This window comes from Notothenia rossii, assembly GCF_949606895.1.
Source record: "Notothenia rossii genome assembly, chromosome: 7".
In the NCBI taxonomy this organism is placed as follows: domain Eukaryota; kingdom Metazoa; phylum Chordata; class Actinopteri; order Perciformes; family Nototheniidae; genus Notothenia; species Notothenia rossii.
Genome location: NC_136905.1, coordinates 32,711,506 through 32,726,115, shown reverse-complemented (window position 1 = coordinate 32,726,115; position 14,610 = coordinate 32,711,506). Strand labels below are relative to the sequence as shown.

The window sequence follows — 14,610 nt, the reverse complement described above, 5'->3', positions numbered from 1 at the left end:
TATGCTTGAGGTCAGTTCTGTCATATTGGGATTGTTGGGTTGCCCTGGATGGTGTTTTTCTTGCAAGTAAAACATCCTAATGGACATTTTGCTGAGGATAATGGATTTGTTTTGCTAAATTCTTTACCAAAGAGCACAACCTTAAATGCATTCATGTATTCCTGTAACTCTATCTTCTGGATATCTATAGACCCGAAAATGACAATAGACGCATGTTTGACTTAAACTCTGTGTTACTGGATTGATTAAGACAGAATAGCTGAAAATATGACAAACTATAAAAGATAAGAAAAAGAACACATTGAGGGGTTCAAACCAACTGGCGGATAAGAATTACAGTTTTACTTCCTCATATTCCAGCATCAACAGAGCACCAGGACGCTAATTCTAGCCTAAATCACAACAGCCATTTATTTTATAGACTGTGGGCTATGTTACAATATGGAAGACTATAAATGTTTCTTCAATCACCATTTCCACTAAACAATATAAAAGTTCACTTATTTTTTTCTTCTATCAAACATTTTGAACAAGGTTCCATAACAAATTAAGATAACAAGGTTTAAAACACATCCGTGTGAAGAGAACTCCCCGTAATACTACTGGCTAAAATGGCCGTTCAATTGAGAAAAATGCCAAAAGGTACAATTAATCTGTTGGATAATTTCAATTACATTTATTTATTAAATTTCAATTAAATTGTTGTCATTTATGGAAGTAAAGAAAAAGGCATGTATCCTCCTTAAACTGAGTGGCTCATGCTACACCCAAGTTTGCTGACAAATAGACAAACAATTCAGAAAGCAACAGACCAAACCGGAAATATAACCTCTTTGGGGGGGTTGATAAGGACAGAGAACATACAGTCCATAAATTGTAAATTCATCATAAATAGTTTGACTTTGAATAATTAGTGCAGCAAATGCATGCAAATGGGATAAGAGAGGGAAGCGTATAAGATTAAGGTAAATGTAATGGAATTGTTTTGGAACACACTGTTCATTGTTCACTTTCGTGCATATAGTTTGATGAGAATAAAGATACCACTCTCATGTGTCAACAGCTAGAAGATTGTTGGCTTCACATAAACTATAGCTCTGTCAAAATATAGAAATGGGATTACCAGAATTTTTATCAACACGTTTTGTCTAATTTGTTTTAAAAGTAGCAAAAAGCTATTTTTAAATGGTGAATTACCTCCTGTACCTATCACCTGGGTAGGCTAGGTTGTTGCTGTCAATAGCATCATATTGTGGAAAGAGTGAACTACATTTCCTTGGCAAGAGCGCAACCTTTTCTTTATGAATTCCACATAAAGATGAACTGTGGCTTTGCAAAGATAAAAGATATTCAAAGCAACACCTTTTATCGATAAAATTGTTGATGGAAATGTATCAGAAATGGTTGTATATCTGGAAATCGTAACCCTCAGACTATGGTGTTACGTTGAAATAACAATATAGCTAAAAACTAGCTATGATGACACCCAAGGCCATTCCAATGGTGCGATCAGTGGTGACAACCAGCCAAAGAACAGTCTCAACACATTTGATACATTTAAAATAAAGCTGTTAGCTACATAACATTATCCTCTTAAAATGGTTCCCACTTCACCTGTCAAACGGGTTTATGCGGCGCGCTATCTCCTGCACATAACATAAAACTGTCGTACAGTAGCTCGAAGAAAGGGTTGATGAAAGAATGAACCACTTAAAGAGATATTGACATGAGGGCTTAGCAACAAAGTCATTCCTCACAGCAAGGGAACCATTCTCTGCTCTTGCTCACTAGTACAATATAACATTGTCACACACACGAAAAATATTTAGAATCTTCACAGTTCACCGTTTACTCAAAATAACCCTCTGCCTTTTCCTGGGTTGATCTATTTATGTCTGAGTGTTTCTGAGGATTCTATGACCATGGAGCATGATGATGATGTCAATGGTGTGAAAAAAAAGAAGCAGAAAACCTCAGCTTATCAGCAGAGTAGCTCATGGCAAGGTATGTACAGGAGCTGGAACACTGTCAGTTTGAGTTAAAGACATGTACACAGTGGGCTTGAGGGACTGATCTCTGCTGAGTCACTCCACTGCGTGATATTAGGCTGACAGAGACAAATGCCAGTGGAGTTCAAGTAAAAAAAAAATCACTCCATCCCATTGCTTTCATTCAATTAGCTTTCAAGCCGTGTCCCAAAGTGGAACCAAAGGCAATGTTCCCCTAACTTAAGTGACAGGGCAAAATCTGATTTGAGATTGCTGACAGCATCGCCTTCTTCCCATCAAGTTACGTGGCGCGGTTTTTTGTGATGCATGTCATCTGGCTGTCGCATTAAGATTCCATCCGCAAGTGGGGGGTCCATGGAACATAACCTTAATTTACCCTGACAGCTATTTGGATGATTTGATCATTAAAGTAACATTTGCAGATTTATCAGAAGATCCCTGCTAATGCGGGGGAGAAGAAAATGGAAGGAATGAGTGCAGTTTCATCCCCTGCAAACCAATTTGGTTTGGCCCATTTCCAATACGACCCCTCGACAGTCCCGAACTTCCCTCTCTCCGGCATAACAGAAACTGTCGTAACTTTCCATAACCATGATTTAGAATCAGCATCTTTGGACAAAAATATTAATAAGTATAATAAAACTTCAAAAATCTATAGCGGCGATTATTTTCTTTTTTTGCAAACCTCTACTACTTAGAAATATATTGTTTATGAGCTTCTTGATTTTTGCATCAGTCTGTTTGTACAAATCTTTACAATCACATGCAATGTCTACAGTGGCGGACTGGCCATCGGGACGTTCGGGACGAATCCCGATGGGCCAGTACCGAAGTGGGCCGGTCGGACGATGTGGGCCAATAGGATAAGTCACTAGCTCCCCCTTCCCCCGTTGACAATTTACTAGCGGTATTTACTAGCGGTGCCGAGGTGGGCCGGTCGGATAAGTCACTAGCACAGCTTTTTTTTGAGCACGCCATTTGAAACCGATTTGATTGACTGAGTAGCGTCACCTCGTTAAAACATTAAACGATAACTTTTTATCTTTATGTTTTAAACATTTTTTTTTAAACATTTTCAACATTGTGGATACATCCTTATATCAGGGATGGACAAATGGCGGCCCAACGTAATTAATAAATAAAAAGATATATATATATATATTTTTTTAAATGTACTTGTAGTACTGATACCGTCCACTAGACTCCTAGTTACGTCGTGAGCTGCGTACATGATTTCAAATACCGCAAAAATAATCTATGACGCATTTGTGTGTATTGTGTTTGTTTCCCGGGGAAACCCTCACAAGAAACATCGGCTGTTGTTATGCGTGCTGTTACGTTAAGTAGTAATTATGCCTTTACAAGCTTAAAAGCTGTATTTATCATCTGAATTTGGCAAAACAAGTTTAATATTCTTAAAACCAAGACTTTGTTTATTTGAAATCCGATGAAAACAAACTGTCACGGACCCTGGCGTGTTATCTATGATTACTATACGCTTTTCATTCATAATTTCAGATGGAGGGAGGGGGAGCGGCGCTGAGGAACAGCAGAGTGCAGGGTGACAGGTGTCTGTCTTGACATTGCCCGTATTGTGCATCAGCAGAGATAGGCTACAAGTGTCTTAGCTAGGTTCAAGTTAGACAACTAATGTCTGGGTTAGTGTCCATGACTTCATGTCATCTTAATGCACACACATTTTCCGTGCTTTCCAATAGTATAAAATTGTTTTATTCCACTGTTTAATAACCTGTTCAATACAAACATGCCACTTGTAAAAATGAAATAACATTTCTGTGAACTGATATTTGTTTAGTGAGCTTATTAGAGGATGTTCCCCATTTTTTGGGGATGTTCCGTTTGATTGTAAAATGTCAATGAAGATGTCAGACTTAGTATATTTGTTAATAATTACATACAAGACATGGAATTTTTGTGTGTGTGTTCCAAGTGAATTTGCAGCCCCCTGGTGGCCAGTACATCAATTATGTGGCCCCCACCACCATCAAAGTTGCCCATATGCTCCCGGCAACACACTGAACGTCAACTTTGCCTCCTTATTACACTCACCCCTACCTTAGTGGGAACAATGAGTATGCGTCTTTGATGCGCACAGGCGGATGATGCGGGGATCAGAGTCCTGCATCGGGTCGGGTACCCGACGTGTGACCCGCAAAAAAATTGATTCGCGGGTGGTATTTTTTCAAACATTTTTTTCCGGGTTCGGTTCTGGGTAAAACAAAGAAGATGCGGGTTGGGTCGCAGGTGTTGCATAATAAATATATTGAAATAATAATAATTTAATTTAATGTTTAAAGATTCCTCAGAACTCTCCCCCGCGGGACCGCGCATAATCATAACAAGTGCACCGCATCAATCTGCTGCTGAGCGTGCCAGATCCGAAATGGCTGAGGTGAAGCTCTCTAGCGGAGAATACAGTATTGTCAATAACACTTCCTCAAGAGCGAAATCCAACGTCTGGGAGGCTTTTGGTGTCATCCTACAACCCTGTCTCCTAAAAATTACGTTCCCACAGAACTAAACTGCATTCTCAATTACGTTTAGCTAGAAACGTATTTTCTCCCACATTACGTTCGTTATGAACGTATCTCAAATACGTTTATTTTCTACATATCTTCTAAAGACATATTTTCTCCCACGTTACGTTTCTTATGAACGTATCTTAAATACATTTATTTTCTACATATATCTTTGCCATTTATTGTCTTGCTTATAATAATGATAATAGTCATTTATAAATATCATTTTAGAGCAGACATTTGAAATCAGTAGGCGAGGCTGTAATTTCGCCAGCTGCGAGGCATAAAATAACAGTTTTAACATGCCAAAAAGCTGCTGTGTCGTTTATTGCACCTCAAACATTAAATCAAATCCAGAGTTACGTGTTTCTGTACTTCCTCTAGGAAGAAAGGACAGTAACAGAAGATCTCTGTGACGCCAGATGTGGTGTTGTTAATGCGATATGATATCCGAAGAAAAATTCAGTTTAGGATGGCCGAAGACACTACACTAACCAAAATCCCCAGCTATCGTTCGGGACTACAGTCCCGTTGACAAACCCTGTGATTAATCTTCAAGCTCTGGGATTTGGATGTTGGAGTGGCAGTGCGCCAAGGTTACGCCGAGCGTCAAACTCTTTGAAATGGAACGAAACCACGGCAGACTATTCAAAACTGGATTCGAACGCCCCCCGAGAACTACACATGCTGGCTATTGTGTTTCGCAACATGTTCTCTATGGCACGTCTCTACTGGGAATTGTAGTTTTAAAAGACGTTTTATTTTTTCCCAAAATTAGAAGCTGACAGTATTAAACTGTGTACGGCCCTGGAGGTTCAGGCGATAGTAAACAAATTGGTGTGTACAAATTGAAAACATGTAATTACTAAATGGGTGAAAATCGCTTTTATCCATAATGGGCAGCATTAATATATACCCACATTACAGCTCATTGTTACTTTGTAATTCTTCTACTCTACAATTCAGAGGTTAACCTGGTATTTTTACTCCAATACATTTATTTTAGTTACTTTGCAGATTCTGATTAATGATGTGAAATATAAACAACCCTTAAAGCAGACTTTAGTTACGCCCGAGTACAATTCAGGTTAAGGTGATTGTCAAGTGCCAACAATCAGGAGAGATATTTGATAGTTGGTGCTTGAGAAGACATTTACATTTATCTGCAGATCTCTATAAAGTATATTCATTACTCGTTATTCTCTACTAATAGTTAATTAAAAACTGTATATAATTGCTATTTTGCACATCCCTTTCAAGATTAAGATTTTCTAAGGTTTATTCACATATCATATACACAACTACAGTGTAGTTATGCAATGAATGAAGAACTTGGGTTACAGGTTCCTCAACAGTGCATTACAAGACATCTATCAATATGTGTCTATACCTCCACCATTAAACTGTCATATTCTGCACATTTCTTATACTATCCACATACATAAGAGTATAATTAATGTGTTTAATATCAGTTAAAATAAGTGCTTCAACATAGTTAACATTGCAGGAAAGCAATATATTAGACGTTAAGTACGTTGTCAGGCTTAATATTTATCTCTAGATAGATACCCCCAAAGCTTTTTTCTTATTTGAAAGAAGACCTTAACCTAAAGTATTATTTAATGTGTTAAAGGTTAATTAGTTTGTCTATTTTGCACATCTTCCTATTAATATCTTTGTACATCCAGCACTAAACTGTTTTATTGTAGAGATCACTTACAGTATCTTCTTGATTTTTTATATTCTATATTTCTATCATTGACCTTCTACTTTCCCCCTATGAAAGTATGTACTCTTAATATTTTTTTCATCAAATAACATTATTCAACAAAAACAACATTATTCAACAAAAATAATTCAATAACGTGCTTTAACCACTAGGTGGTGCACACAAGGTACACACAGCATACTAATAATAATTGTGTATTATTAGGACACTTATGTATGTATAACATCTTAAGATGTGTAGTTTTACTCATGTTTTTACATTTATTTTACTTCTAACATTAATATCTGATTTGTAAAATATCATAGACAGAAAGGTATATCCGTCATTTAATGGTAAGCTATTGAAATTGTGATTCCATAGATGTGTCTCCCATCAACCAAATCCCCTGACTATTCTCTCAACTCAGTATTTACATTCTTATACAGTATTCAAAGAAAATCAGTAATATCTTTAAAAACTACAAGTCCTTTTCTATCAGCTGTGAACCGTTATGGTGTAAATATAACCTATCTACCAATTGGATCAAATATAAAAGTCAGCCGAATTAGTGTTGATACTGCAAGGAGACATATTTTGTGAAAAGCAATGCAAGACGTTGTTTAATTGTGGATATATTTATGATCCACGTCACATATTCAGTTTTGGCGGCAGTTCTTCAAGTTTGTCCAGAAGTCTTCTCATCAGGGCTCTATAAATAAAGAACTACGGCAGATGTGTAATATTTAATGCAGCCAAACCGTGTATTACAATGCTGTTATGTGATGACTTCCAAAGAGAAAAGCAAGAACACTCGGAATAAAGTATTATTATTATTTCTTTTAGATGTTTTCGGATATCATATTGCATTAACATCATATCCCAACATGTATTGCGGCTAAAACATCCAATCAACGAGCTTCAAGCTGAGGATCTTGGATAATCTGTTCAGTGGGTGGTTTGTATCGCTCGAAATGTCCCTTATAGGCCTACGCCTGTTTCCGGTGACTTTATTTACGGCTAAAAAGCCCAAGATTATAGAATTAAACGAATAAATAAAAACAAGGATAATTGTGTGTTATTGTTGAGTAAATAACAGTGTGTTATTTAGAAAAGAATAACAAATTAGAAGGAAAAAAAGATTTTCAAAAATCCAGATTTCAGTATTTTGAGGCTCTGAGCCCCTTTTATTTTCCTCACAGACGGCAAAAAAAAAATCTGACATTATACGGTTTAAAATAAAAACAAATAAATAAAAAGATAAAACACTGGCATGTAATTTACGTTAGAATAAATAGAATGGTTTTGAATAATATATGAGAGTAAAATCTACGTCACTTTACAGCCCCGCCCACTTTCGGGGAAACCAACGCTGTCATTTGAACGGCGATCAAGCCTGAAGCCACAGAGATCTTCTGTTACTTTCTTCTTAGAGGAAGTACAGAAACACGTCACTCTGGATTTGTTTTAATGTTTGAGGTGCAATAAACGACTTATTTTCTGCCTCGCTCATGAGAGTAACAGCTGGGGAAATTACAGCCTCGCCTACTGATTTCAAATGTGTGCTCTAAAATGATATTTATAAATTACTATTATCATTATTATAAGCAAGACAATAAATGGCAAAGATATGTAGAAAATAAACGTATTTGAGATACGTTCATAACGAACGTAACGTGGGAGAAAAATACGTTTCTAGCTAAACGTAATTGAGAATGAAGTTTAGTTCTGTGGGAACGTCATTTTTAGGAGACAGGGTTTCATCCTAGATGGAGAAAATAACCAACATCCCACGCTTTTTGAGACCAATACGCAACTGTGTGTGTTAATAATTGCATGTTTTCACTACTCATAGGATATGAGGGTTCGGGTCGGTTTACGGATCTTGTGCCGCCAGGTCGGGTCGGTTTGCAGAACTAATTGGCAATATGTGCGGGTGGCGGGGCGGGTTCAGTATTGCACGTTGCGGGTACCGGGTGGGAGCGGGTCTTGAAAACCAGACCCGTGGAGGACTCTGGCGGGGATGCAATGTAGACAGGAATAAACGCAGATCATGCTCTGGCTGCAGCCTTGACCGGCACTTGCTTCAGATCAAAGTCAATGCGGAAAACCCGCACTCACACATGTAGGTGGAGGTGAATGGAATGAGCACTTTCACAGCCTTTTTGGCGAGGTGGGGGAACTCGGTCTCCACAGACAGCCAAAAGTGTGCAAATGACACTTTACTCATCTTTTTCTCGTTATCTTTTTCTCATCCCAGGGAGGCACGCCTCACACTTTGAAAGCCGCTGATGTAGGGGTTGGATTGGAATTGGGCCAATATAAATCAGAGAATTAGGTTACACTGTAGGTCCCAGCCCCGGGATGCATCATGGGCAAAGAAGACTGGGAAGGGACAGAAGAGGAGGATGGTTTGTTGCTATGCTCACGAAAGGAGAAGGAGGAGGAACCACTGGGGAGTTGGAAGGGGGGGGGGGGGGGGGGGGTCACTGGGATTGGTCTGTGGCTTAGCATGGCAAATCCTCTGTAATCCTCCAACCAGTCCCATGCCTCTGTTTACTGTATAGTAGGTGAAGCTATTATCGAGTCGGACCAGGACCAAGTGTACCCTACTACATCCTACAAACTGCTACAGCCGCTCCAACACTATTGTTCACCTGCTCTTTTTTAAGAGGACTGCTGAGGAGGTTAAACCTCTGTAAATCTCTTTTGGAGATTATAATCATTAGACGGCAGGATAACAAAGAGGAAGCCAGAAAAAGAGAGAAAACTCACACACAGAGGGGTGAGAAAAGAAAGCAGTCTTTAGGGTATTTCGAGCGTTGATGTCAAAGCAAAGCAGCGTCCTGTCTGGGAAGGTCTGGCGCATCTTTGTAAACAATGACGCAAGCCGGTAGAGCATCGTAATAGAAGCGTGTGTGTCTTGGAAGCTTTGAAATTCCTTTTCAGCTGGATTCCTGGAACCACATTACATAAGACGACAACAAATCATTGTGTCACTGCCCTTGTCATGATCTAATTGCTTTCTTGTAGATTCAGGACTATCCTTCCCTCCGTCTGTATGTTTCTCTCAGTTATCTATTAAGGGTTGAAACATTGTACCTTTGCACCATAACAAAAATTACAGTCTGTATAAAGCTAACAATAGCAAAAGATGAAATAAAACTGATTAAATTCCATCATTGAGCAGTTTAATTGCTGGCACAAGCACCGGGATGAAATGCACATGCAGCTGCCTGCCAAGAGCGGAGGACTTTCAATTTCAATTTAATTCCAAATGAATACCAGTAAGTTTCAAACAATTGGGATCATTCCAGGTAGCTCTGCAGTGATTACTCCTTTAATCCATCGACAGAATGGATTCTAGCTGCAACGTTTCCAATCACAGCAAAAATATTGAGGAACATTAATGTCTTTGGGAATGTTACAGGGTCCAAGACATTTCATCTCATAACCTTTTGCTCTTGGAAGTTTTAAATGATTTTTTCACATTTTAAAATAGACAATAAAGAAATAACAAGTTATCACAAATAAGAACTAAACTAATAAATCACATGAATTGCTTTGGAGATATTGGAGTTGTCATGATTAGGTCCATTTAATTTAAAACACCTAAAATAAATGTTTTCCAAATGTTTTATTTGAGGAAAGGCATTAATTCAGCTTATTTGTTAGAGCTCAACAACACAAAGTGAGTTATGGTGAGCAACAACGATATAAAATAGCAATTTAAGTTTTGGTTTGAAACTCCAAAGGGTGCCTTAAAGTTGAATAATGCTCCCTGTTCCTTGTTCTGCTAAAGGTTTTTCCTTTTATCATACCAGCTGTTGTTATTGAGCAAACTTGTTAGATTAACTGCATTAATGTCACTTCAAAAGTTGGAATGAAAACGATTCCATGTACGAGCCATGTGGTTATTTAAATATATATTTAGTTAATCAAGTAACGTTTTTAGACTTTGTGCTTTTTTGGACTGCAAAGAGAACATTTGGAGACTGCAGGGTTCTTATGCAGCCTGAACAAAGTGCTTAGCAGCGGAAAAACTTTGGCCCATGATCAGAGGGGAGGTGATTTTGGTTGCAGACAAACCCTCTTTGAGAGATTAATTATTTAAGATTAACAGTCTCATATGGCACTGCCCAGCATCATCAATGCATCTTTGTTATTTTGTATATTAACAGCTTCTATGAGTTTCAGAAGGGTTTGAACACGGATTAGCAGCAGCCAGTTCAGAGTAGATTTAGAGCTCTGTCTGTCTCCAGTGATAGAGACTCTCTTTGGCCTGTATTGTGTTTTACTATAGGACATACAACTATTAACAACACATAGTGGGTTGAGATCAACCCACTCAAGATTAAAATATTATTTAATTGTGGTTACTCAAGACCAGGAGATTGGAGGGGGGGTTTATATGTAAATAAACATATTTCTGTTGCTAAAATATTGTATTTCCACAAGTATCAAATTGCTATTAGTAGCAGTAATAGTATATATTGTTTTTATTAAATGATAAATCCTCTTTTTAATCTTTTTCTGTAATCAACATCAGAAATTATTTGGAATTGAAGATTATGAAGAAACTTCATGAATAATCTAACCTTAAATATAACAGCAATGTATATTTAAACAATAGCATTTGACATTATTATGGTGCCTAACATCAACAATTAATATGCATTACACTAACTATGGAAAAGTGACTGCAAACTGGTTGGTAGTCAGAGACTTAAAATCCCCTCGTCACTGGTGCCGATTCACAAATCTCAGTGGGCAGACATGACGCTCCACCAGATACATTTTTTTTTATTTTTAAACTTAGTTATGATAATAAGTAAAAATCATTGTATTGTCAGCGCATGAAAAACCAATTGGCCATCATCTCTTCATTATCAATATAAATCTATATCATAAAAGAGTAAGACCCTAACTCGGGGAACACATTACTCCAGGATACTTTTTACATAGAGCTCCATACTGTAGAATCACCATAACAAAATCTGCATGGGGCCACTCAGGGTTATACAGACACTTATTTAACTTCATAGACAGTCAAACAGCATAACCTCAATATAAAATGTTGTACTTAATAATGGCACATGAAACAACTTAGTACAAAAACAGCAGCAGATCAACACTCAACATTTTACACAACACAAAGCGTGTTTTCAGGAAAAAATCAGCTTGGCAACACATCACATCTCTGGTGTCTGTAGCAGCTCTACCTGAGAGCTGTGTGTGTGTGTGTGTGTGTGTGTGTGTGTGTGTGTGTGTGTGTGTGTGTGTGTGTGTGTGTGTGTGTGTGTGTGTGTGTGTGTGTGTGTGTGTGTGTGTGTGTGTGTGTGTGTGTGTGTGTGTGTGTGTGTGTGTGTGTGTGTGTGTGTGTGTGTGTGTGTGTGTGTGTGTGTATTAATGAGGTTGCAGAGATAGATGAGATCGTTGCAGCTGTTAAAACACCACATGACTCACAGATGAATCTGAGAAATACTGAATTTAGTCGAAAAACACAGAGCCTCACAGCATCAGCTTATCAGTGCCAAAACAAAGCATCAAAAGCATCAAAGCACAGTTTGATATACTTTACACGAAGATTTAATTTACACTTATTGAATTTGTTTAATTTGTAAAGACCAAGCATAAAATAATTTCTTCCAAGTGAATTTAGTTCAGTTTTATTTACTTGAATATCGATGCAGTAATCAATTGGTAAAAGCGAGCCTTCACTGAAGACGGCAGGGTGAAAGATTAATCAGAACCAGCAGGGCCGTGCATCATTTCATCACGAGTCATCACTCAAGGTGTGGTAGGGTAATCGCGTCTGTCAACGTGATGCTTTAGTATTATGGTATATGTTTTCTCCAAATCCCTATTTATTCACAATATTAGTCTCATCTTGATGACGAGAATAAGGCTAGGAAAGTTGGTCAGCATTTAAAATGTAATCACAATTTGAGTTAGAGCTGAAACAATAAGTCATTTAATTGATTAGACGATTGACAGAACCTCGATTATCAGCAGTTTTATAACAAAAATGGCACAACCCTATGGTGAGGGAAACCTGGCGAGTGGGTTACTTTAATGGAACAGCTTGTTTAGTTGAATAATCAATAAGTTAATTAATCAAACTTGCTTGAATGATAGAATAAAACCAGAGAAATTATAAACAATTAAATGTTATGACTTTCCTCTCTTTTAGAGCAGATTAAAAACTGAATATGTTTTGGGTTTCAAACTGAAAAATCAAGTTGGACATTACTTTGGACTTAACTTACTTTCACATTTCTAATATTTGTGAACCAAACGATTAATCGAGAAAATAATCAGCATATTTATAATTACAAAAACATATTTTTGTTGCAGCCCTACAGTATGTGTCTGGACCGTAATACACCTCACCTGAACACGCTGACCCCGCTGCACTCATGTTTTATTATGGTGTATAATAAGAGCTTAAGGAGCCCGGACAATACACAGACCCTGGAGGCCGAGCGCTCTGCACCTTATGGGGGTATCCCTTTAGCATTATGTAATGTTGTAATAGGCTTAGCTACATGGCTTTTCTGCAGGGGGGCAAAGGGGTGTTTGGGCAGACTCTGATGACTCTACTCCTTTCCTCTGAGCTTTCTACTTGCTGAGGAGTGAACTTTCCACACCCCCACATTAACTGACCTCAGATGGCATTAACATGAGAGTCAATGAGGTAAACATCCACTTATCAACTCACTATTAAAGAAGCTATATTATTCATGTAGGCAGTCCCTAAAAGAAGGCACGATGTTATACAGATATGCCTGAGCTTATGATAAAAGTATTTCAATTAATACTATGTCTGCTCTGTTTTAATGTTGTTCAATCAATAATATCCTGTAAAAACTCACTTAATGCTGTCTTTATTCCGCTCTAGTAGTTCCTATATTATTCATGTAGACATTCCCTTACCTACTTTTGCTCGGATATGTATCCATTAACCTTTAAAATAAATTAGAGTACAAGGAAATGTTTGAAACACGTCAATAATAATGCGAAACTTGGATAGAAGCTACTTCATGATAGTAGTAGAACAATTGAACGACTTACAATGGTGCGTTTAGGAACAATTTCCTCGACTAGTCAGCTGCATTTCACCCGAGTTAAAGCATCACAAGAACCAGCATATATAAATAACAAATAACTATTTGTAAAACATCCGGGCCCCTGCTGCACGGAAACACAACACTTCGCAAACATTAAAGCTTCATAAGGAAACGACTTATCCGCCCATATCAAAATATAAGCCGGGTGAATCGTTTGGTCACAAACACGTCACAGCACACCGGTACTTACTTTCAGACGGACATGGCGCGAGGAGCCGCTTCAGACGCTCGCGAACATTTTGGGACACGCGGTAGTTGCTGTTGGAGGTATTTCTTCATCAGGCGTGCACCATCCCGGGAATGTACACACGGGTACACATGCGGAGTCATTTGACCTTCTCCCAATAGAAAGTACCATCCGTGAGACGTAGAGAGGGGAGGAGCGGATCATACCAAGCAGGCGTCCCAGCGAGGGGGGGGGAGAGAGGAGGAGAGGGGAGCTATGTCAGCCTGGGATGTACTGCAGGGATGAGGATGGTAGTGTAGTTGCAGGGAAGGGTGGAAATAACTAGTAGCTAGTTGAACTAGTAGCTGGAAATTGTGAAATAGTCATTTAATTACGAGTTTAATTATAAGTATCTGTTGGTAAATTCACCAATTACATATTTAAAAAGCAACAGGAACATAATTATCTTCCTCTATATAAATAGGGAGGTCAATGAAGTTAACTCATATTAATAACAATCATCTGTTAAAGAGGACATATTATGCAAATGTTCAGGTTCATATTTGCTTTAATGTTCAACAAACTCTTTATTTGTCTCATACTGCCTGTGCTGCAGCACCTCTTTTCGCCCTCTGTCTGAAACCAGAGCCCAGTCTGCTCTGATTGGTTAGCTGGCCGGCTCTGTTGCGATTGATCAACCGCTTAGAGATGTCCCGCCCATTAGCCTAGCACCTACAACCTTTTGAAGCACTTGCCAACAGAAGTGCCAATGTTACATGTCACTCGTATTAGGACATGAAGCGGCCAAACAACATAGGGCCTCTTTAAATAACAACCAACAGTTCAATGTTTTTTAGGGGTTGATGCAAGGCTCCCAACACAAACAATTTTTATAATCCATTTACAGTTAAACATTGCCTAATTGTGAAATGTCCTGCATCATTCTTCAGTATATCAGAAAACAGCATATGTAAAATAGGAATCTTTTATTCAGCACTATTACACAAATAAATGAAACCCTTTGTTGTAATAAATAAAGGATTATGAAGAACATTTCAGT

General features: G+C 38.1%; 1 protein-coding gene across 1 annotated transcript in view; it reads right to left on the bottom strand.

Moving 5' to 3' along the window:
* oxr1a (oxidation resistance 1a) overlaps positions 1-13,727 on the bottom strand; it is a 252,747-nt gene extending 239,020 nt beyond the window's left edge. Inside the window, exon 1 of the mRNA XM_079692949.1 lies at positions 13,575-13,727. The gene's annotated coding sequence lies outside the window, so the exon portion shown is untranslated. The remainder of the gene's footprint in view (positions 1-13,574) is intronic.
* Between the last annotated feature and the right edge of the window lie 883 nt (positions 13,728-14,610).